Here is a 22,231-nt window from a genome sequence, read left to right as displayed (position 1 = left end):
TGGGAGGGGTTCAGTGAGCACTGTGGGAGTGCCATATTTTCATCCCTCTAGTGGTTATCTGGTCAGTTTGGTACCTTTCTGGCCCTTATTCAATTTTAAAAACAGGTCTAGCCCAAAATGTCCAAATTATGCCCTGGACATTATATAAAATGTTTGATTATTGTTCTAAAACATCCAAGTACTAAGTCTGCCCTAATCCCGCCCAAAACATACCTCTAACATGCCCCCTTAATAAGATGTACTGGAGACAAAACATTCAGAAAGACATCTAGAAAGTCAGTTTCAACAATGCCCACTTGGACGTTTATGCCCACTTGACGTTTATGCCATCCTTTGGACATTTATCTTTTTAAAACTGAGCTCCTATTGTGTAAAACACTGTGAACACAAAATCTTTGTAAGAAATTTTAACTCATGCCTCACATTGTTGTTTATACTGTAATATCATATCTATCTATATATATAAAATCGGATGTATGTATGTATGTGCCGTGATCACGCAAAACCGGCTTGACCGATTTGAACGAAACTTGGTATGCAGATCCCTCACTACCCGGGATGATATGTTCTGGGGGTCTCGCGGCCCACCTGCACACGTGGGCGGAGCTACAAACAGATAATCGGATTTCACCCATTCATGTCAATGGAAAAAATGTAAAGAGCTGCCAACGCAAAAACGGCTTGCCCGATTTGAACAAAACTTGGTATGCCGATCCCTCACTACCTGGGGTGATATGTTCTGGGGGTCTCACGGCCCACCTGCACATGTGGGCGGAGCTACAAACATAAAATCAGATTTCACCCATTCATGTCAATGGAAAAAATGTAAAACAGCTGCCAACGCAAAAACGGCTTGCCCGATTTGAACGAAACTTGGTATACAGATCCCTCACTACCTGGGGTGATATGTTCTGGGGGTATCGCGGCCAACCTGCACACCTGGGCGGAGCTACAAACAGAAAATCAGATTTCACCCATTCATGTCAATGGAAAAAATGTAAAAACTGCCTCCGCAAAACCGGCTTGCCCGATTTGAACGAAACTTGGTATGCGGATCCCTCACTACCTGGGGTGATATGTTCTGGGGGTCTCACGGCCCACCTGCACATGTGGGCGGAGCTACAAACATAAAATCAGATTTCACCCATTCATGTCAATGGAAAAAATGTAAAACAGCTGCCAACGCAAAAACGGCTTGCCCGATTTGAACGAAACTTGGTATGCAGATCCCTCACTACCTGGGGTGATATGTTCTGGGGGTATCACGGCCAAACTGCACACCTGGGCGGAGCTACAAACAGAAAATCAGATTTCACCCATTCATGTCAATGGAAAAAATGTAAAAACTGCCTCCGCAAAACCGGCTTGCCCGATTTGAACGAAACTTGGTATGCGGATCCCTCACTACCCGGGATGATATGTTCTGGGGGTCTCGCGGCCCAACTGCACACGTGGGCGGAGCTACAAACAGAACTTCAGATTTCACCCATTCAAGTCAATGGGAAAAATGTAAAAAGCTGTGGGACCGATTTGAACTAAACTTGGTATGCTGATCCCTCACTACCTGGGGTGATATGTTCTGGGGGTCTCGCGGCCCACCTGCACACATGGGCGGAGCTACAAACAGAAAATCAGATTTCACCCATTCATGTCAATGGAAAAAATGTAAAAAGATGCCATTCTCACAGTAATTCAAAAACGGCTTGACAGATTTGAATGAAACTTGGTATGCAGATCCCTCACTACCTGGGGTGATATGTTCTTGGGGTCTCGCGGCCCACCTGCACACGTGGGCGGAGCTACAAACAGAAAATCTGATTTCACCCATTCAAGTCAATGGTAAAAATGTAAAAAGCTGTGGGACCGATTTGAACGAAAATTGGTATGCAGATCCCTCACTACCGGGGGTGATATGTTCTGGGGGTCTCACGGCCCACCTGCACACGTGGGCAGAGCTACAAACAGAAAATCAAATTTCACCCATTCAAGTCAATGGAAAAAATGTAAAAAGCTGTGGGACCGATTTGAACGAAACTTGGTATGCAGATCCCTCACTACCTGGGGTGATATGTTCTGGGGGTCTCGCGGCCCACCTGCACACATGGGCGGAGCTGCAAACAGAAAATCACATTTCACCCATTCATGTCAATGGAAAAAATGTAAAAAGATGCCATTCTCACATTAATTCAAAAACGGCTTTACCGATTTGAACGAAACTTGATATGCAGATCCCTTACTACCTGGGGTGATATGTTCTGGGGGTCTTCCGGCCCACCTGCACACTTTGGCCGAGCTACAAGCAGAAAATCGGATGTCACCCATTCATGTCAATGGAAAAAATGTAATAAGCTGTGGGACCGATTTGAACGAAACTTGGTATGCAGATCCCTCACTACCTGGGGTGATATGTTCTGGGGGTCTCGCGGCCCACCTGCACATGTGGGAAGGGTGGGTTCACCCAATAATGTATATGTTCTTGCTCCTGGAGGTGAAACTAAAAATGTTGTTTATAATCAAGTTTTGTGTTAGTTGTATTGTATTCATTTTGTCAAATATTTCACATTATATTTTGAATATTGTACTTTTTATAAAGTAAAAAAATATTTTCATTCACCACTATAAAGTATCTTTATTTGAATCCATTTACAGTGTTATTGCTATAATTAAATACCCGTGCAACGCAGGGCCATCAGCTAGTAAATATATACAGTAAATCCTTGGATTGCAAGTAACTTGGTTTGCAAGTGTTTTGCAAGACAAGCAAAACATTTTATTAAATTTTAACTTGATATACAAGCAGTGTCTTGCAATACAACTACATACAGTATATACGTGTCACATCATCACAACTGAGCCGATGGTTCTTCTTTCTCTGACACTGCGGGAGTGTAGTGACTGTTCTAAATGTGCAAGGTCTTATAATACAAGTACATATAATATTTTGTATTAAAGTTTTTGGGTTGTGGAATGAATCGTCTGAGTTTCCATTATTTCCTATGGGAAAATTTGCTTTGATATACGAGTGCTTTGGATTACAAGCATACTTCTGGAACAAATTATGCTCGCAAACTAAGGTTTTACTATATATATCATCAGGTGTTAAAAAACAGTTTTCTTTACTGTGGAACATAAAAACATACAACATGATGGTAGGTAAAGAAATCTCCAAAATCAACAAGTAATATGGAGTGCATTACAAATCTGTTTTGCATTTTGCATAAGGATATTTAAAATGTTGATTGGTAGGGTACATCGCCATAAGCTTAAACAAAAAACCCCTGAAGTTCTTTAATATGCATGTCATGTGCAATGTCAAGTGCAGAGTCACTTACACAATTGCCAAGTTCAACAGATCAAGTTATGATTCATTCGGAGACGCCAAGGCCTTGGGAAACATAATTGAGGTTAGTTTAATCTTGCAAAGCTCTCTGAAATGTGCAAACAATTTAATAACAAATGAAGGCATTTCAGCATGCAAATATACAATAAGTTCAGAAATTATTGACATACTATATGATTTACATAATTTAATGACTAAAATGTAGATATAGAAGAAAATAAATAACTGGAATGAGCCTTAGCTTTTGCTGTTAATAATACCAACTTCTCATTCTAACAACAGTCTATTTTTCCATTTACCATAAGTATCTATGAGTCTTTTTAAATACATTTTTGTAGAGTTTAGTAAAAACTGTGAAATTGGAAAATATATCTTGACTGTGCAACAGACTAAAATTATGTTCTATCACCGCAGAAGATACCAAATAATTTCATATCTAGTATTGAGTTTGGAAAGGGAATGAGAGATAAGACCGAAGGTTCTATTTAAAAATAAAGGATGAAAGCAATTCTAAATAATGTGAAATATAAGCTGACTAACAACTTAATACTGCTACTAATTGCAAGCAAAGACTTATCATTTTATAGTCATTCAAATAGTCAGTTGAATTACAGTAAATAGAAATTCATTAACTTTATATGGTCATGTCGGAAACTTTTTAAAATTATTTCCATTAATTTACTTACTATTGAAGTCAGACTTACCATCCTGTAGTTCCCTACTTCTTCCTTACTTCCAGTTATGTGGAGAGGGACCACATCCACCCTTCTTCAGTCCTCCTGTACCACTCCTGATTCTAGAGAGGCATTGAAAAGGTCAGCCAGTGAAGCCACCAGAACTTCCCTAAGTTCCATCAGTACCCTCAGATGTAGACCATCCGGCCCCATTGCTTGGTCCACCTTTAGTTTAGCTAGCTTCTAACAAACACAATCCTCTGAAAATCGATCAGGGTCTATCACATTTCCATTCTTATTTGTGTTTGCTTCTGCAGTCCCACTCCCAGTACTTCAGCTGTGAACATAGAACAGAAATATTTGTTAAACAATTCAGCCTTATCTATCAGCTTCTACATATTTCTTCCCTTTATCTTTGAGTCTCACAGTGTCACTTTTACACCTCTTCCTATCATTAATATATCTAAAAAAAAAAGTTCCCACATTTTACCATGTCAGCTACTTTTTCTTCCATTTGCATCTTTGCTTTCCTGACTATTCGGCCAGCCTCTGTTCTGCCCCCATGTTATGTAGGCATTTGCTCAGTTTCTTACATAGGAATTAGTTTAATGTTTGTATCAGATGTGTAGTCTATGGGTGCTCTGTGGACTCGGATTCCCAAAGGGCTTTGCTTTCCTGAGGACTGGGCTTTGCTTTCCACAGAGCATAGGCTCGCCTCCTTCTCCAGTCTGGGGAGAACATTAGCCATATTGCTGAGCACATGCCTGAATGAGAGCCTGAGTATGTAGTTTTTTCACCCTTAAATTCTAACGATCTAACACAGCTTAGATTTATTTTTAAGTCTGGAATGGTGTCATCTCCACAGGGTGGACACTCCCAGCGTAGCCCTGATATGCCGGTGGAGTGAGAAGACATGCAACAGGCTTGAACTGCATTGAACTACCATCTGACTGTAAGTTGTTTGCTTCATTTATTAAAGAACTGTTCAATTAATTCAGTCTGGCTGGTGACATCAAGATTACAGAATTAGGAGTTAGCTGAACAGGAACCTCTTACAATGGCCAGTGTAATTTAGAGGAGTCCTTGCTTTCAGCTGTATCTGTATAGTAGGAGTTAGACAGCACAGGCCTCTCTCAACTTTTCCAGATATTTTTCCTGTCTTCCTCTTTCTGTGATCTTTTGTAGTTTATGAAAGCTAACCTCTTTTTCCTTACCTTCATAGCTACTACCTTTTTGATAACCAAAGTGGCCTTCTTTTCCTCTTAATTGTACTTACTTTCCTTACAAATTGGTTTGTTGCCATACAATAGCCCTTTCAGAAATACGCTTGCATGCATAGGCAGTGGGATGGCCAGTAGGAAAAAGGAGGTCATGATGCCCCTATATAAGATTCTGGTGAGACCTAATTTATAATATTGTGTACAACTTTGGAGACCACAATTTCAAAAAGATATAAAAAGAATGGAGTCAGTCCAAAAGGTGGCTACTAAAATGGCTGGTGGTCTGCATCATAAGGCGTATGGGGAATGACTTAAAGATCTCACACTGTACATTTGAAGAAAGGTGAGAAATGGGAGATATGATAGATATATTTAAATTCCAAAATGTTACTCAGCAGAGGTGGGAAAGCCCTGAAAGATCTACATTTAACATAAAAAAAGGGGTGGAGAAAAAGCCTCAAATTAACCTTTCACGAACAATCAACAAGTGATTTCAAACTGCTATTACTTCTGTCATTGGCATAAAAAAACTCCAACCCGCACAAAAATGTAAAGGTAAAAAAGGGTCACTGCTCAGCACTGTGCACTCATTTATAAAACATAAAGGAAATTGTCACTTAGCTTAAATCATTTGGCTTCCAGCACTCCCGCTGCTGTACTTGTATCGTCTTCCGTCTTCAATCTGTAAGAATTATTCAGCATGCAGTTAAAAGACGCTGAAAACACCAATAAACCACTCCAACAAGGCCTTGTTTCACCGTACTTGGCTGCTTCAGGGATTTATATACACTAAATCTTCTCACGCTTAACAAAAAAAGAAAAACTCCTTAATACTTTGTTCTGCAATCAAATGGTAGTTTATTTAAGTCCATTAGCAAAGCAATTCAGTTTACAAATCATCAGTATGGAAAAGGGGAGAAAATTGTCTCCCATAACAAGAGTGTAAGAATAAGACTTTATCCGGATCTGTTCTCTGTTAGACTGATTTTTTATAACATTTTTCATATTTTCTTATACACCCTATACAAAACCTCTACTTTACATTCATTCCACCTACTTACTACGTACATCTAGATACATTTTTTCTTGGAATTACTTGTTTATTGCCCATGTTCCACCCAATTTGGAGAATTGTCAACAGAACTCACAGATTTGTACATAGATAGCCCTTAATTTGGGGAATTGTTTAAACAAAACTCACCACTGCATGTAAATAAGCCTTGCCCAAGCTCAAAAGATTTCTGTTACAGATTATTAGCTAGCCACCCTTTCCCAATTCTTGTTTTTCTGCACATCTTCTGGTCATTTCTGCAAGTTCACTGTCACTGTTGCTTAAGAGGAATCACTCAAAGTTTATATAGTAAACATAAGAACATAAGCAATGCCTCTGCTGGGTCAGACCTGAGGTCCATCATGCCCAGCAGTCCGCTCACGCGGCGGCCCAACAGGTCCAGGACCTGTGCAGAAATCCTCTATTTATACCCTTCTATCCTCTTTTCCAGCAGGAAACTGTCCAATCCTTTCTTAAATCCCAGTACCGTACTCTGCACTATTACATTCTCTGGAAGCGCATTCCAGGTGTCCACCACACGTTGGGTAAAGAAGAACTTCCTAGCATTTGTTTTGAATCTGTCCCCTTTCAACTTTTCCAGATACCCTTTTATTTTTTGAAAGTGTGAAGAATCTGTCCCTCTCTACTCTCTCTATGCCCTTCATGATCTTATAAGTCTCTATCATATCCCCTCTAAGTCTCCTCTTCTCCAGGGAAAAGAGACCCAGTTTCTCCAATCTCTCAGCATATGGAAGGTTTTCCATCCCTTTTATCAGACGTGTCGCTCTCCTCTGAACCCTCTCGAGTATCGCCATATCCTTCTTAAGGTACGGCGACCAATATTGGACGCAGTATTCCAGATGCGGGCGCACCATCGCCCGATACAACGGCAGGATAACTTCTTTCGTCCTGGTTGTAATACCCTTCTTGATTATACCTAGCATTCTATTCACTCTCTTAGCGGCCGCTGCGCACTGTGCCGTCGGCTTCATTGTCATGTCCACCATTACCCCTAAGTCCCTTTCCTGGGTACTCTCATTCAATAACATCCCTCCCATCGTATAGTTGTACCTCAGGTTTCTGCTTCCCACATGCAGTACTTTACATTTCTCAACGTTGAACTTCATCTGCCATCTCGTCGCCCATTCCCCTAGTTTATTCAGGTCCCTTTGCAATTCTTCGCAGTCCTCTTTAGTCCGAGCTCCACTGAATAGTTTGGTGTCGTCTGCAAATTTTATTATCTCACACGTCGTCCCTATTTCTAGATCATTTATGAATATATTAAATAGTAGTGGCCCGAGCACCGAGCCCTGCGGAACACCACTTGTGACCCTCTTCCAGTCCGAGTAGTGGCCCTTCACCCCTACCCTCTGTTTCCTACCCGCCAACCAGTTTCTGATCCATCTATGCACATCTCCGTCCACCCCATGGTTCTTCAGTTTCCGGAGTAGACGCTCGTGAGGCACCTTGTCAAAGGCTTTTTGGAAATCTAGGTATACGATGTCTATGGGGTCTCCTTTGTCTGTCCGTTTGTTGATTCCTTCGAAGAAGTGCAATAAGTTAGTTAAGCACGATCTCCCCCTGCAGAAACCATGTTGGCTTGGTATCAGAAGTTCGTTTCTTTCCAAATGTTCATCGATGTTTTCTTTTATCAGCGCTTCTGCCATTTTCCCCGGAACCGAGGTCAGACTCACAGGTCTGTAGTTTCCCGGGTCACCTCTTGATTCCTTTTTGAAGATGGGTGTGATGTTGGCTATCTTCCAATCCTCTGGTATCACACCTGTTTTCAGGGATAGGTTGCAAACTTGCTGCAGTAGTTCCGCTATCTCCTCCTTTAATTCCTTCAGAACCCTTGGATGGATTCCGTCTGGACCCGGGGATTTGTCAGTTTTTAGTTTTTCTATCTGCCTGCGCACATCTTCAAGGCTCACTTCCATGGATGTTAATTTTTCTGCTTGATTTCCATTGAAGAATTGCTCAGGTTCCGGTAAGTTGGTTGTGTCTTCGTTCGTAAATACAGACGAAAAGAACATGTTAAGTCTTTCTGCGACTTCTTTCTCCTCCTTCACTACCCCCTTCCTGTCTCCATCATCCAGCGGTCCCACCTCCTCCCTAGCTGGCTGTTTCCCTTTAACATATCTGAAGAATGGTTTGAAATTTCGTGCCTCCCTGGCTAGCCTCTCTTCATACTCTCTTTTGGCTTTTCAAACCACTCGGTGACATTCTTTTTGATACTTCCTGTGCTCCTTCCAGTTCCCCTCAGTTTTGTCCTTTTTCCATTTCCTGAATGAATTTTTCTTATTGCCTATCGCTTCCTTCACTATTTTAGTCAGCCATACCGGGTCTTTTGTTCGACTCTTTTTGCTCCCCTTTCTGAATCTGGGTATGTACAAATTTTGCGCCTCGCTCACCGTGTCCCTGAAAAAAAGCCAGGCATGTTCTACCGTTTGCCATTTCTTGGAAGTGTCCCTAAGTTTCTTCCTTACCATTTCCCTCATTGCTTCATAGTTTCCTTTCCTGAAGTTGAAAGTTGTTGCTATGGTTCTCTTTCCTTTCGGTATTCCTACTTTAACTTTGAACTTGATCATATTATGATCGCTGTTTCCCAACGGTCCCACTACTTCCACTTCCTTTGTAGGGCCCATTAACCCATTTAGGATTAGATCCAGAGTGGCATTTCCTCTCGTCGGTTCTCTAACAAGCTGCTCCATGAAGCAATCTTGTGTAGCCTCCAGAAATTCTGTCTCTCTAGCGCATCTGGAGCTTCCAAGTTTCCAGTCTATCCTGGGGTAGTTGAAGTCTCCCATAATAACTGTGTAACCACTTTTGCATTCTCGCTTCATCTCGTTTTCCATTTCTCTGTCGATATCTCCGGTTTGCCCGGGTGGACGATAGTATAGGCCTATCTTTATTTCATGTCCTTTCCTATCCGGTATTTTAATCCATAGCGATTCCAGCTTGTTGGTCATCTCCACTGTGTCCATTCTTGTCGATTGTATGCTTTCTTTTATGTATAGGGCTATTCCACCTCCTTTCTGTCCTGACCTGTCCTGGCGATAGAGCTTGTACCCCGGCAGTGCTGTATCCCATTTGCTTTCCTCATTCCACCATGTTTCAGAGATTCCAATGATGTCTATGTCCTCTGCATTGGCCAAAGCCTCTAGTTCCCCCATTTTGTTGCTTAGGCTCCTTGCATTAGTATATATGCAATTTAGGTCCTGGCATTTTGTTGACTTCACTACCTTTCCCTGTGCTTCGATCCTTGGTGTCTTCTCTTTTGCTGCACTCTTTCTAACCTCCTCTTCTGGGTTAGTCGACTCCTGTAATTTGTCCCTTGCTTCTTCCCAGCCTTTTTTCCCCTTAGTATCTTCATGAGATACCTTCTTCCGAATCGTCGACGCTAGGTCGACTGTCGGCTTTCCCCTTCCTTTTAGTTTAAAGCCTGTTCTATTCCTCTCATGACGTTGCTTGCTAGAAGTCTTGTTCCCGCTGCGCTCAGGTGCAGTCCATCTCTCCTGTAGAGCTTGTTCTTGCCCCAGAACGTTGTCCAGTTCCTCACGAAGTGGAAACCTTCTTCCTCACACCATTTCCTCATCCACGCATTTATTGATTGTAGTTCCTCCTGCCTTTTCACATCTGCCCTCGGTACCGGTAGGATCTCTGAGAATGCTATCTTCTGGGTCCTCATCTTCAGCTTCCTTCCCAGAATCTTGAACTGTTCTATCAGCGTGCCTCTTCTGTAGTCTCTCCTGCTGACATCATTCGTCCCGATGTGGATCATTACTGCGGTCTCTTCCGTCTTTGCTCCATCCAGGATCATCCCAATTTTGTCCACGATGTCCTTGGTTCTCGCTCCTGGAAGGCAGGTCACCAGTCGATCCTCTCTCCCTCCTGCTATGTGGCTGTCCACATGCCTCAGGATCGAGTCTCCCACTAGGATCGCTGACTTTCCCTTCTTCAGTTTTCGCTTCGGTCTCAGGTCAATGTCCTCGGTGTGCTTCTCTCTCTCTTCTGGGCATCGACTAGCCAATTTCTCCCCCTCTTGTGGTATTCCTCCGTGGCTGTCTTCTTTGAGGTCATCTGCTTCTTGCTCCCCCTTCCATATTGGTGTAACTTCATCCTTCATCTGGAGTTCGTTCTCTGCCACCCTCCTCCTGTATGCTTCCTCAATGAATTCCTCGAGCTCCCTGACTTCCTTCTCAATGTGTCTCTCACTCCTGAAGTCTTCAAATGCCTTGATAGGGTCCTCTGTGGTGTAAAGTCCTTCTAGCTCCAATATCTTGTCCTCAAGTCGCTTGACTTCTTTCTTCAAGCTTTTCAGCTCCTGACACCGACTGCATACATAAGACTGTCTCCCCGAGGGGAGGTAGTCATACATATGACAGTCTGTGCAGAACACTGGAAAGCTCATTTTCTGGTTTCCCTCTGCTTCCATCGTCGTTCCTACTTTTAAGATAACAGTTAAGATTATGTGCTCTTTCTGTGCCTGTTTCTTGCCTTGCTACCTTCTTCTTGTGTGTGCTGCCTACGCTCTACCTTTCCTTGCTTTTGCTTGTGTGTTTATTTCTTCTGTGCCTGCTTCTTGCCTTGCTGCCTTCTTATGTGTGCTGTCTTTGCTCTTCCTTACTTTACTGCTTCTTGTGTGTGCTGGTTCTTTCTGCGCTTGCTTCTTCCTTACCTTCTGTGTTTCTGTACTTGCCGCTTCCTTATCTTTCAGTCCTTCCCTGTGCTCCTGGGTGTAGTGACTTGGCCCGTTAGCTCCTCCCCTTTTGTAGGGGAGTTCGGACGCTGACTCTTCCGACGCGGTGGGGGTGGGCGGAGCTTACTCTCGCCCTGCCCCTAGCCTCCTGCTCTTCCTCCTCGGCTCTTTTCTTTACTTTAACTGCTTTTAAACAGCTTTCTCCTGCTCCTCTTCCTCTCCCTTAGCTATTCTTGCTGCTCCTCCTGTCCGATGCTGTGCACCGCGTGTGTCTTTGACTCCTCCCCTTTTGTAGGGGAGTTCGGACGCTGACTCTTCTGACGCGGTGGGGGTGGGCGGAGCTTACTCTCGCCCTGCCCCTAGCCTCCTGCTCTTCCTCCTCGGCTCTTTTCTTTACTTTAACTGCTTTTAAACAGCTTTCTCCTGCTCCTCTTCCTCTCCCTTAGCTATTCTTGCTGCTCCTTCTGTCCGATGCTGTGCACCGCGTGTGTCTTTGACTCCTCCCCTTTTGTAGGGGAGTTCGGACGCTGACTCTTCCGACGCGGTGGGGTGGGCGGAGCTTACTCTCGCCCTGCCCCTAGCCTCCTGCTCTTCCTCCTCGGCTCTTTTCTTTACTTTAACTGCTTTTAAACAGCTTTCTCCTGCTCCTCTTCCTCTCCCTTAGCTATCTTGCTGCTCCTCCTGTCCGATGCTGTGCACCGCGTGTGTCTTTGACTCCTCCCCTTTTGTAGGGGAGTTCAGACGCTGACTCTTCCGATGCGGTGGGGGTGGGCGGAGCTTACTCTCGCCCTGCCCCTAGCCTCCTGCTCTTCCTCCTCGGCTCTTTTCTTTACTTTAACTGCTTTTAAACAGCTTTCTCCTGCTCCTCTTCCTCTCCCTTAGCTATTCTTGCTGCTCCTTCTGTCCGATGCTGTGCACCGCGTGTGTCTTTGACTCCTCCCCTTTTGTAGGGGAGTTCGGACGCTGACTCTTCCGACGCGGTGGGGTGGGCGGAGCTTACTCTCGCCCTGCCCCTAGCCTCCTGCTCTTCCTCCTCGGCTCTTTTCTTTACTTTAACTGCTTTTAAACAGCTTTCTCCTGCTCCTCTTCCTCTCCCTTAGCTATTCTTGCTGCTCCTCCTGTCCGATGCTGTGCACACAGTTTTCTTCTGTACACCCCAGCTCCAGGTTCAGATACCACCACTGTTCAGAGACTACCACTGCCATTTGTCTTTAAGGACAACAAAGAGACACAAACGGTAGAATAAGGACTAAAAAATGACACGGGGAAAAAAAATCTGTCCCCATCACTGCCCCATCACCGGACCACCATCTCCTTCACCGCCCCGTCCCTGCCGTCTCCTTCACTGCCCCGACCCATCCCTGCCGTCTCCTTCAACGCCCCGTCCCCACAGAATCCACCCTTCCCTCTCACTAACTCACTGCCCTTCAGCGGCCTGAGAATCTCCCTCCCTCCCCCTTACCTTCACGGCACATTAGTAAAGAAACTTATTGAAGCCGGCGGAGACTGCTTGCCTGTGCCTGCAGTCACGTGTGTGTGGACTGAAGCTTCTCCTTTGACGCATCCGGAAGTTGCTTCAGAGGAGAAGCTTCCGCCCACACATACGTGATTGCAGGCAGGCAGGCAGGCTTCGCCAGCTTCAGTAAGTTTCTTTACTAAAGCGCCACAAAGATAAGGGGGAGGGAGATAGATTTGGCCGTAGGTAGGTAGGTAGGGAGGGGGCCGCACGCGATCGGTGACCACGCGCCTTCCCTCCTTTAACTGTGGGGACAAGGCCATTCACCACTCCATGGGGCGGTAGATGGCCTTGTCCCTGTGCCCTCAGTGAGCACTTCCCCCCCCACTGTTTCAGCCGGTTACCGGTGGCTACCCGCGGCTAGCCGCGGGTAACTGCCACCGTGTCATTCTCGAATAAGGACCCCAAAGTACTGGAGGAGAAGCAAAGGAGCATCAACATTGGCTGGAAAGCCCAAAGGCAACAAAAGAGTAACATAGAACCAATACTGACTGTGCTTTTTCTTTTTATTTTCTGCCTTGTTTTCACTATAGAGTTGGTAAACTTTGCAGTTCAGAAACTGACTTGTCTCTGAAATACAGACTTAAATCCCTATGTGTGTTCTTTGCTCTCTTTCTTTCTTTAAGCCAGATCATTTTCACGTCTTTTCAATATGATGTCTATATGGAGAACCATGATTGGGATGTAGTTATAGCTGGCTATAATCTATTCAGGAGGGATAGGATAGATAAAAAGGGTAGAGGAGTGACGTTATAGTTATGAATAATATTAAAGTGACAGAATTGTGAAACATAGGGGGTATAGAAGAAGTACTGTGGGTTAATCTGGAGAGAAGGAATGGAAAATGTATTTACATTGGTGTGATATCCAGGCCTCCTTCACAGTCAGAAGAAATGGACAAAGATTTAATTAAGGACATTCACAAGATAGCTAGTAAAGTGGAATTATTACTGATAGGTGATTTTAGTATGCCTGATGTTGATTAGACCGTCCCTGCTGCAGGGTCATCTAGAAGTAAGGAGATCTTGGATTCACTACAGGAAGAATTGTTCTATCAGTTAGTAACAGAACCCACACAGGATTGAACTACTCTGAACGGTTACGGTGAGTGATCATTTGGCATCTAGTGATCACATAATGATGAAGTTCAATATTAAAATGAGGGTTGAGAGAACTTACTCAAATTTTAAGGTTCTAGACTTCAAAAGAATTAGCTTTGTCAAGATGGAGGAATACCTCAAGGAGGAGTTAGTTGGATGTGAACAGCTGAATGAAGTAGAAAAGCAGTAGGCAAAACTGAAAGGAGCTATTCTAAAGGTGACAAACCTTCATGTTAGGAAAGTACATAAAGATAAAAGGAAAAGAAGGCTGCTTTGGTTCTCAAATATAGTAGCTGAAAAGTTAGAGAGGTTAGCCTTCATAAACTATAAGATGTCGCAGAAAAAGAAAGACAGTCAAAAATATGTGGAAAAGCTACAAGAAGCAGGAAAAGCTATCAGAAAAGCAAAGATGCAAATGGAAGAAAAGATAGCTGATATGGTAAAATTGGTGGACAAAATATTTTTTTAGATATGTAAGTGATAGAAAGAAGTGTCAAAATGGCATAGTGAGGCTCAAGGGTGAAGAGAACAAATATGCAGATACCCATAAGGATAAGGTTGAACTGCTTAACAATTATTTCTGTTCAGTGTTCACAGATGAAAGAATGGGGGTAGGACTACAAAAAATGAACTCACATGGGAATGGATGTGTAGTAGATCTGGAAAGATTCTCAGAAGTCTGTGTTTGTAAGGAGCTTGCTAAATTAAAAATAGACAAAGTGATGGGGCCTGATGGGATTCATCTGAGGGTACTCAAAGAACTCAGAGAGGTTCTGGTGGCTCCGTTGTCTCATCTTTTCAATGCTTCCTTAGAGTCTGGTGTGGGCCACGAGGACTGGAGAAGGGCAAATGTGGTCCCTTTTCATAAGAACAGAACTAATGAGGATGCTGGGAATTACAGGCTGGTTAGTCCGACCTTGGTGGTAAGTAAACGAATGGAAACGCTTCTTAAGCAGAGGATAGTGAATCTGATTGATTTCTTTGACTGAGTGATCAAACAGTTGGATATGGGAGGGGCGTTCGATGTAGTGTACTTGTACTGTAGAAAAGCTTTTGACACAGTGCCACATAGGCGACTGATAAACTGAATGCATGCGATATAGACCCTAAAGTGATAAACTGGACTGGACAAGTGGAGGGAGATAAAGGGTAGTGGTAAATGGAGTTTTCTCAGAGGAAAAAGATATTATTAGTGGAGTGCTGCAGGGATCTGTCCTTGGGCTGGATCTGTTTAACATCTTTGTGAGAGATATTGCTGAAGGACTGTCTGACAAAGTTTGTCTTTTTGCAGATGATACCAAGCTCTGTAATAGGGTAGACACACTGGAGGGTGTGGATAAAAAGAGATGGGATCTGGCGAATCTTGAAGAATGGTCTGGTAATTGGCAACTAAGATTTAATGTTAAAAAATGCAGGGTCATGCACTCAGACTGCAAAAATTCAGGAGAATGGTTTAGTATAGGTGGCAAAGAATTTATGTGCACAGATGAGCGTGACTTGGGGATGATTGTGTGGTGATCTCAAAGTGGCAAAACAGGTAGAAAAGGCAACGGTCAAAGCCAAGAAGATGCTTGGGTGCATAAGGAGAGGAATGGTCAGTAGGAAAAGGGAGGTGATAATGCCATTGTATAAGTTTGTGGTAAGGCCCCGTTTGGAATCAGGGCCGGTGTAAGCGGAGGGCAAACAGCTCCATAGCTCCAGGAAGCCTCAAGGCTTGGGCATCCATTCCCCTTGTTGGCCCATCTGCTTCCCTTCCCCTCACCTTTGCAATTGCCTTTCCAAATCAAAGTTTTCTTTTTCAGTGGGGCCCCTTGACATTAACGTACATGGGGAGAGTCTTTTTCAAATGAAAGAAAACTCTGGAAGAAGAGGACATAGGATGAAGTTAAAAGGTGATAGGCTCAGGAGTACTGTAAGAAAGTACTTCTTTACTGAAAGGATCATAGATGCATGGAATAGAATCCCGGTCGATGTGGTGGAGACGAAGACAGAATTCATGATAGCATTGTTCAGGCATGTAGAATTTCTTAGGGAGGAGATAGTAGATGGTGTGGAGGGGCAAACTGGATTGGCCATTCGGCCTTTATCTGCTATCATGTTTCTAAGTTTCCATCCATCTGAAATATAAGGAGAGAGGGTAAGGAAATGATGCTGGTGTCAAATTCATGTTGATATCATCAGCCATGGGTTTTGGAAGTGAGAATGGGATAAATTTGGCTGCTTGTGAAAAAGTTTCAAATTGCTCTTTCTTCTTTTTCCTTTCCAAAGTGACTTGACCTTGACTTCCAGGCTCACTGGGAAGTGATCTCTTAGACCTCTAAGGAACAGAGGCTGGAGACCCACAACTGATTTCACAGAAATTTCAAGGGTAGAAGTCAGTAAATATTTATCCTTTGTGCAGCAAAAAGTAAGACATGCCCCCCAAAGGAGTCTACCATGAATATATTTTTAAGAACCAAATAGTGATACAATGGGCTCTTTCAGGGGCTTGTTGGATAACAGCTGACTTATACCATGGCTATGCAGTTCTTATGTGTTCAGATGTAAGTACTAGCTTCTACTCCTAAGGCACACAGATTCAGTCACTACCAAACCTCTCACTAAGCAAGCAAAATAAGTGCTATTTTCCTTGCTCCGTAGACTGTAATGGGTGCCTAAACCAAATGGATTTTTGATTTATTCTATGTCCATGTCCATTTGGTTTGTTTAGAGGTGTAGAAAGTGAAAATGGTTTCATGCACCATATACTACCATTCATCCAAAAATAAATGCACATCTCTATTATTTTGTTGTCTTCCACCATCTTATAGTAAATGGATTACTAAATCATTTATACTCTTAAAAACCTTCCTACAGTTATAAATTATTAAAGGACTTCTTTAATAAACTACACTTAGGAGTGTCACCTAATGCAGATTATCAACCAAAGGGATACTTTTAATTAGCTGTAGTAAAAAAAGTGATTTTAGCACATTTTTACATGGGTTTTTATTCACACGCTAAGGCCATTTTTATGGCTGTGGTAAAAATGGCCTTTTTGTATTTTTTGCATCAATGATCGTTAGTGTTGCCATTAAAAACATTTACTACATGAGCACTTACTACCATCCATTTTGTAGTACTATCATGTACTATTTAGAGAATGACATGGGGATAAATTTGACCCCCGTGGGATCTATCTCCATCCCCATCCCCATCCCATCCCTGCGAGTTCTGTCCTCATCTGCACAAACCTCAAACACTTAAGATTTTAAAGTGTTCGAGGCTTGCGTAGTTAGTTAAAGACAGAGCTTGCAGGGAAGGGGCAGGGGCAGAACTCATGGGGATGGGACAGGGATGGAGATAGATCCCACCAGGATGGGAACAAATTTGTCCCCATGTCATTCTCTACGTACACCAAACAATTAAAGCACAGTAATATGGCTATGTTAAACTGATTACAGTATAATCTCATTATAATGGAACCTCGCTTATAGTGGACGAGGTCCGCTGGTCCCGGCCGTGTGCCATTATAAACATACAGAAAATCATCGCATATAGCGGACTCGCATATAACAGACTTTCTGATATAATGGACATCCAATTTGGTCCCCAGAGCCGCTTTTAGCTGTAGTTTCCTTCGTATATAACGGGCATGCAGGCTCCACCTACAAGGCGCGTGACATGCTGGTGATATAGTATCAAAATGCAGCCCAGAAGAAAATGACAGAGTATTTTTCTTTCTAGTACAGTACGACATAATGCTTTAGAACAGTGGTCTCAAACTCAAACCCTTTGCAGGGCCACATTTTGGATTTGTAGGTACTTGGAGGGCCGCAGAAAAAAAAAATAGTTAATGTCTTATTAAAGAAATGACAATTTTGCATGAGGTAAAACTCTTTATAGTTTATAAATCTTTCCTTTTGGCTAAGTCCTAATAATAACATTATAATTTATAGCTAAAGAGACGTATGATCAAGAAACTATTTTATTTTACTTTTGTGATTATGATAAATAAACCGAGGGCCTCAAAATAGTACCTGGCGGGCCGCATGTGGTCCCCGGGCCGCGAGTTTGAGACCACTGCTTTAGAACATCTTTTAGTGTTCTGGTTTTGCAATCATTTCGTGCCATACCAATGTTTTGCTGAGTTTTGTTCTTCATGTTGCTGATATGGTTGTGCAGTGACGGTTGTTCATTGATTGAATGTTGTTTCAAGCTGACCTAAATAAGTTTTTAAAAAATGCAACTCTGGATATAACAGACTCTGGATATAACGAACCATTTTTCCAGGTCCCTTGAAAGTCCGTTGTAACGAGATTATACTGTAATGCCAAAATTCTCACTCTCTGCCCATTAAAGTACCACCTCAAAAAAAACATATCAATCTATCTCGTATTTATCCATTTTAGTGTGCAGTTCTCAAGAGAACATTTGGCAGTCACCATAGGATGCCTGAACATGTTCTGCGGTACTCCATTGTAAACTGTGTTAGACAAGTGTTAGTGCTAATGCAGGTCAGTAAAAGGACCCCAAAATTAGAGCACATTGGGGTAATTTTATAAGACATAAATGATCTTTTGTCAAATACCAGTTGGGGTAATAATATGTACAATAACATGATGGTGTGTACTTTGCTGTTGCGCATGCATAGGGATGGAGCAGAACATGGACAGAGTTTGCAAGTATGCATCCAGATCATAAAATATGCTAATCTATGCATGTACTTGAATAATCTAGGTGAAGGCATTTATACCTGCTTTTGATTATTGCTCACTGTATATTGTGTTATCAGTAGTTTTGAATGGTTTATATAATTACTCAACTAAAAGTCATCTTCATGCTAATTAAGGAAAGGTCATGTCGCTAATATGTTTAACTTTAAATGTCAAAGGAATACACAATCCAATTTAAAGGAAAAAAAAATATTTGATTATATATTCAAATCCAAAGCAGACATCATGTTTATCCAAGAAACTCATCTAAATATTCATGAATCATTCTAAATTAACTTCTAAATGGTCTCATCCTGTTCTATTCTCTCCTACAGTGGGAAGAAAAAAATGGAGTTACCATTATTATAAAGGAGAGACCAGATATAAATATTATCTCACATTCTACTAATACTGAAGGTAGATGGATGAAAGCAGAGCTCGAGATAAATGGCATAATTGTAGTAATTCTTAATCTGTATGGTCCTCATATGTTCCATTTTAAAAGTGTGGCATAATAATTCCCACCAGAGAGTATACAGGGACATTATAGGAAATTTATGGATGCTTGGGAGCCATTGACAAAATTCTGTAAGGAGTGAGTATTGATTTAGCCCTTTGATCATACACATCCAGGGTGGGTGGGTGGGGTGATACTTTTAATTTGAGTGCAATTGTTGGATATTTAGGAAGGGGGGATGATATATGTATTTGTCATAAAATATAATTTGATGGAATTTAAGTGCTGTTAAAGTGTAAAGCGTCTGTATAATATGTTGCACTTATTTTTGGCTTTAAAATGAATAAAGATATATTTTTTTTAAATCTGTATGGTCCTAATATCGATAATCAAGTATTTTTTGATGAGGTTGCATCAACCTTAACTTCTAAAAGTGAATGCCTTATCATAGTAGGTGACTTCAATTATGTTCAAGATCCAATATTAGACAGGAAATCATCTGTGGATAACCTGCAGGAATGTGTTGGAACAAAGTCTGGTTGCAGCAGGTATGGGGACAAGGCCATTCACCACCCTGTAGAGTGGTGAATGGCCTTGTCCCCGCAGTAAAGTATCTGCTGCGAGTTACCTCCTGCTCCCTTCCCACCCATCCTGGTTAGCAGCCCTCCTCGGTGTGATCGCGTGTCCAGCAGCCCCCCTCCCCTCTTCAAGGATACAACAGTCCTCCCTTGTGAGTCCAACAGACCCCTTCCTTCATGGGTTCAGCAACAGTTCTCCCCTCGCGAGTCCAACAGTCCCCCATCCTTGCACCCTCCTGATGCCCAGCGGCAAAAAACCCCAAACAAGCCTGCGACTCTCCTGCCTGGGTCGGCCCCTTCGCGCTTCCCAGGGTGGGACTACCTGCCTGTATAGACACTTCCTGCATGCAGGGCTGATCTGACCAGAATGTACTTGCAGCTGAATCCCTCCTTCTGATGTAACTTCCAGCCGGAAGTTATATCAGAAGGAGGGACTCGGTAGCAAGAAGGTTCCAGTTGGATCAGCCATGCGTGCAGGAAGCATATAAAACAGGCTGGTAAGCCCGCCCGGGGAAACACGAAGGGGCCGACTCAGCCAGGAGAGACACAGGTTATTATTTTTTTTGATGGCCACGGGGAGGGTGCGATGGTGGGGGCTGTTGACCCATGAGGGGGAACTGCTGCTGTATTTGCAAAGAGGGGAGGGAGTTGCTTGAGCTGCTGGACGTGGATCAGCTGGATCTGAAGGGGAGGGAGACAATTGCTGGATCTGGTCTGGGGATTGGGGGAAGGGAAACATGTGCTGGGCCTATGTGATGGGTGGAGTGAAGTTGGAGGGAATGGAGAGGTGTCAGATCCACACCTGGGCACTGAAGGGAAGGGCTGAAGGGACGGGCTAGAGGTGTTGGACCCATGGGAAGGGGGCTAGAGGAAACGGGAATAAGTGCAGGACCTGCAGGGAGGAAGAGAGAGAAGTAAAGGGAAAGAAAAAAGCTGAACCAAGGGGATGAAGGAAGAGTGAATGAAATACTGAACATAGTGGAGGGAGGAAAGAGAGAGTGTGAGAGACACATTGGTATAAGGGAGTAAGAGAGGAGAGAAGCTGGACACAGGGAGATATACAAAAAGAGGGAAGATGGTGGGCATGGATGGGAGCATAGGAACTGGGACAAAAAGGGGAATTCTACATCTGCATGAAGGTGGTATATGGACACAGAGGGGCAATGCTAGATATGGGAGGGTATATGGACACAGCTAGAAGATGGCTATACATGGGGGGAAATAAGAACATAGAAGGAAGATGCTGGACATACAGGGCATAGGGATATAGAGGAGTGATACTGTACACAGCATGAAGGGATCATAGAATAATGAGATGATGAAGGCAGGTAGATGGGCACAGGGGAAATACTAGAAAGGTAAGTATAGGGGACAGAGAAGGGAGATGCTTGCTAAACATGGGGGAAAATCATACACAGAGATAGAAGATGAATGGTGAGAATGGAGAAAGAAGACATGCTAAATAGTCAGGAGACCCTGGCAAATGAGTTAAGAGTAGACAGATAGAAACAGAAATCAGAGCCTGAGACCAATATGATGTGAAGAATAAAATGACCAGACAACAAAATGTAGAAAAAATTATATTTTCTATTTTGTGATTAGAATATAACAGATTTGAAATATGTATCCTGCTAGTGGAGGTGTTAGACATAACTGGGGACTCCAAAGAATCACTATTATTTAAATTTCTGAGGAACAACAAAATATCTCTTATTAGTTTAGATAAATTAAAATACAGTACTCCCCCCAAATTTGTGGTGGTTGTGTTCCATGGGCACCTGCAAACTTTGAAAAACCGTGATAATTGGATGCGGTTTAGGGCAGGGATCAGAGGCGAGAGAGGGCTGCAGGTGGTTCGCCACTTTGCTGCTTTTTTTTTTTTTACATGGATCTCGCCGGAGATGCCGAGTACTTCTGCCTGTCTGCAGTGGGCTGTCAATCTGCTCTGCCTCCTGCTGTCTTGTGTTTTTGGGACTTTTTTAAAGAGGCTCAGAGTGGAAATAATTATGACCGGGGGAGACTTGGAAAAAAACCGTGATTGACTGAGTCTGCGAAGTCTGAACTGTGAAGTTGTGGGGGTATACTGTATAATAAACATGGAGGAGTTAATTTCCAAAGTTACTATGAATACCATGTCACTTTCATACTAAGAGAAGGATCTAGAGATTTGTTATGCTCTCTTAGCTCACCAATTCCATCTTGGTTAACCTTTGAAAACAAAGGGAGCACAATTACATATCTGAAATACTCATCTTTTATGTCCACCGTTCCATCACATATCTACAATGAAATTGCTACGGCAATGAGGACAGCCTTTATGGAACTTGGAAATCATTCCACAATAAAGTGGATTAATATCCTACACAAACTGATATGGAATAATCACAGACTCAAAATACAAGCCTAAGTAGTCAATTGGAAAAAAATGGCAATCTCTCAGAATATGGCAAATCATTCATCTAATGTAGGGGAGTCTTAACCTGGGGTCCATGGATAGGTTTCAGGAGGTCCATAAGGGTCAGATAAAAATTAACATTTATATTCACTTATACAGCCGGTACTGTTGAATTTTCTCACAGGATAACGAGAGAGTAGATGTAGTAGTAGTAGATCTGTTTTAAGTTGCACAAGAGAATTGTATTTCATTATTATAACGAGTGGCCATTACTTTTTGCATTAAAAATGTGTGGGATTTTTTTTTAGATTGTTTACTTTAAAGTTTAATAATACTCCATCTGGAGGGCCTCTGCACATGCGTGGACAATCATTAACGATGCACATTTTGATACCAATACATAATATCATATTCCACAGCAATGAACATTGATACCATTGTACAATATAATATTGCTATATATCGATTCTTACAAGAAATAACTCATCCATGGATTGTCCAGCCTAT

The 22,231-nt window shown here is 42.7% G+C and overlaps 1 long non-coding RNA gene across 2 annotated transcripts in view; it reads left to right on the top strand.

Moving 5' to 3' along the window:
• The first annotated feature begins 4,883 nt into the window (after nt 1–4,883).
• The window catches only part of LOC117358271, a 58,943-nt gene continuing 41,595 nt past the window's right edge, over nt 4,884–22,231 (top strand). For both annotated transcript variants that reach the window (XR_004538985.1, XR_004538986.1), the window contains exon 1: nt 4,884–4,966. This is a non-coding gene — a long non-coding RNA (uncharacterized LOC117358271). The remainder of the gene's footprint in view (nt 4,967–22,231) is intronic.

Source organism: Geotrypetes seraphini, chromosome 1, assembly GCF_902459505.1.
Source record: "Geotrypetes seraphini chromosome 1, aGeoSer1.1, whole genome shotgun sequence".
NCBI lineage: Eukaryota > Metazoa > Chordata > Amphibia > Gymnophiona > Dermophiidae > Geotrypetes > Geotrypetes seraphini.
This window is presented reverse-complemented; position numbering and strand designations above follow the sequence as displayed.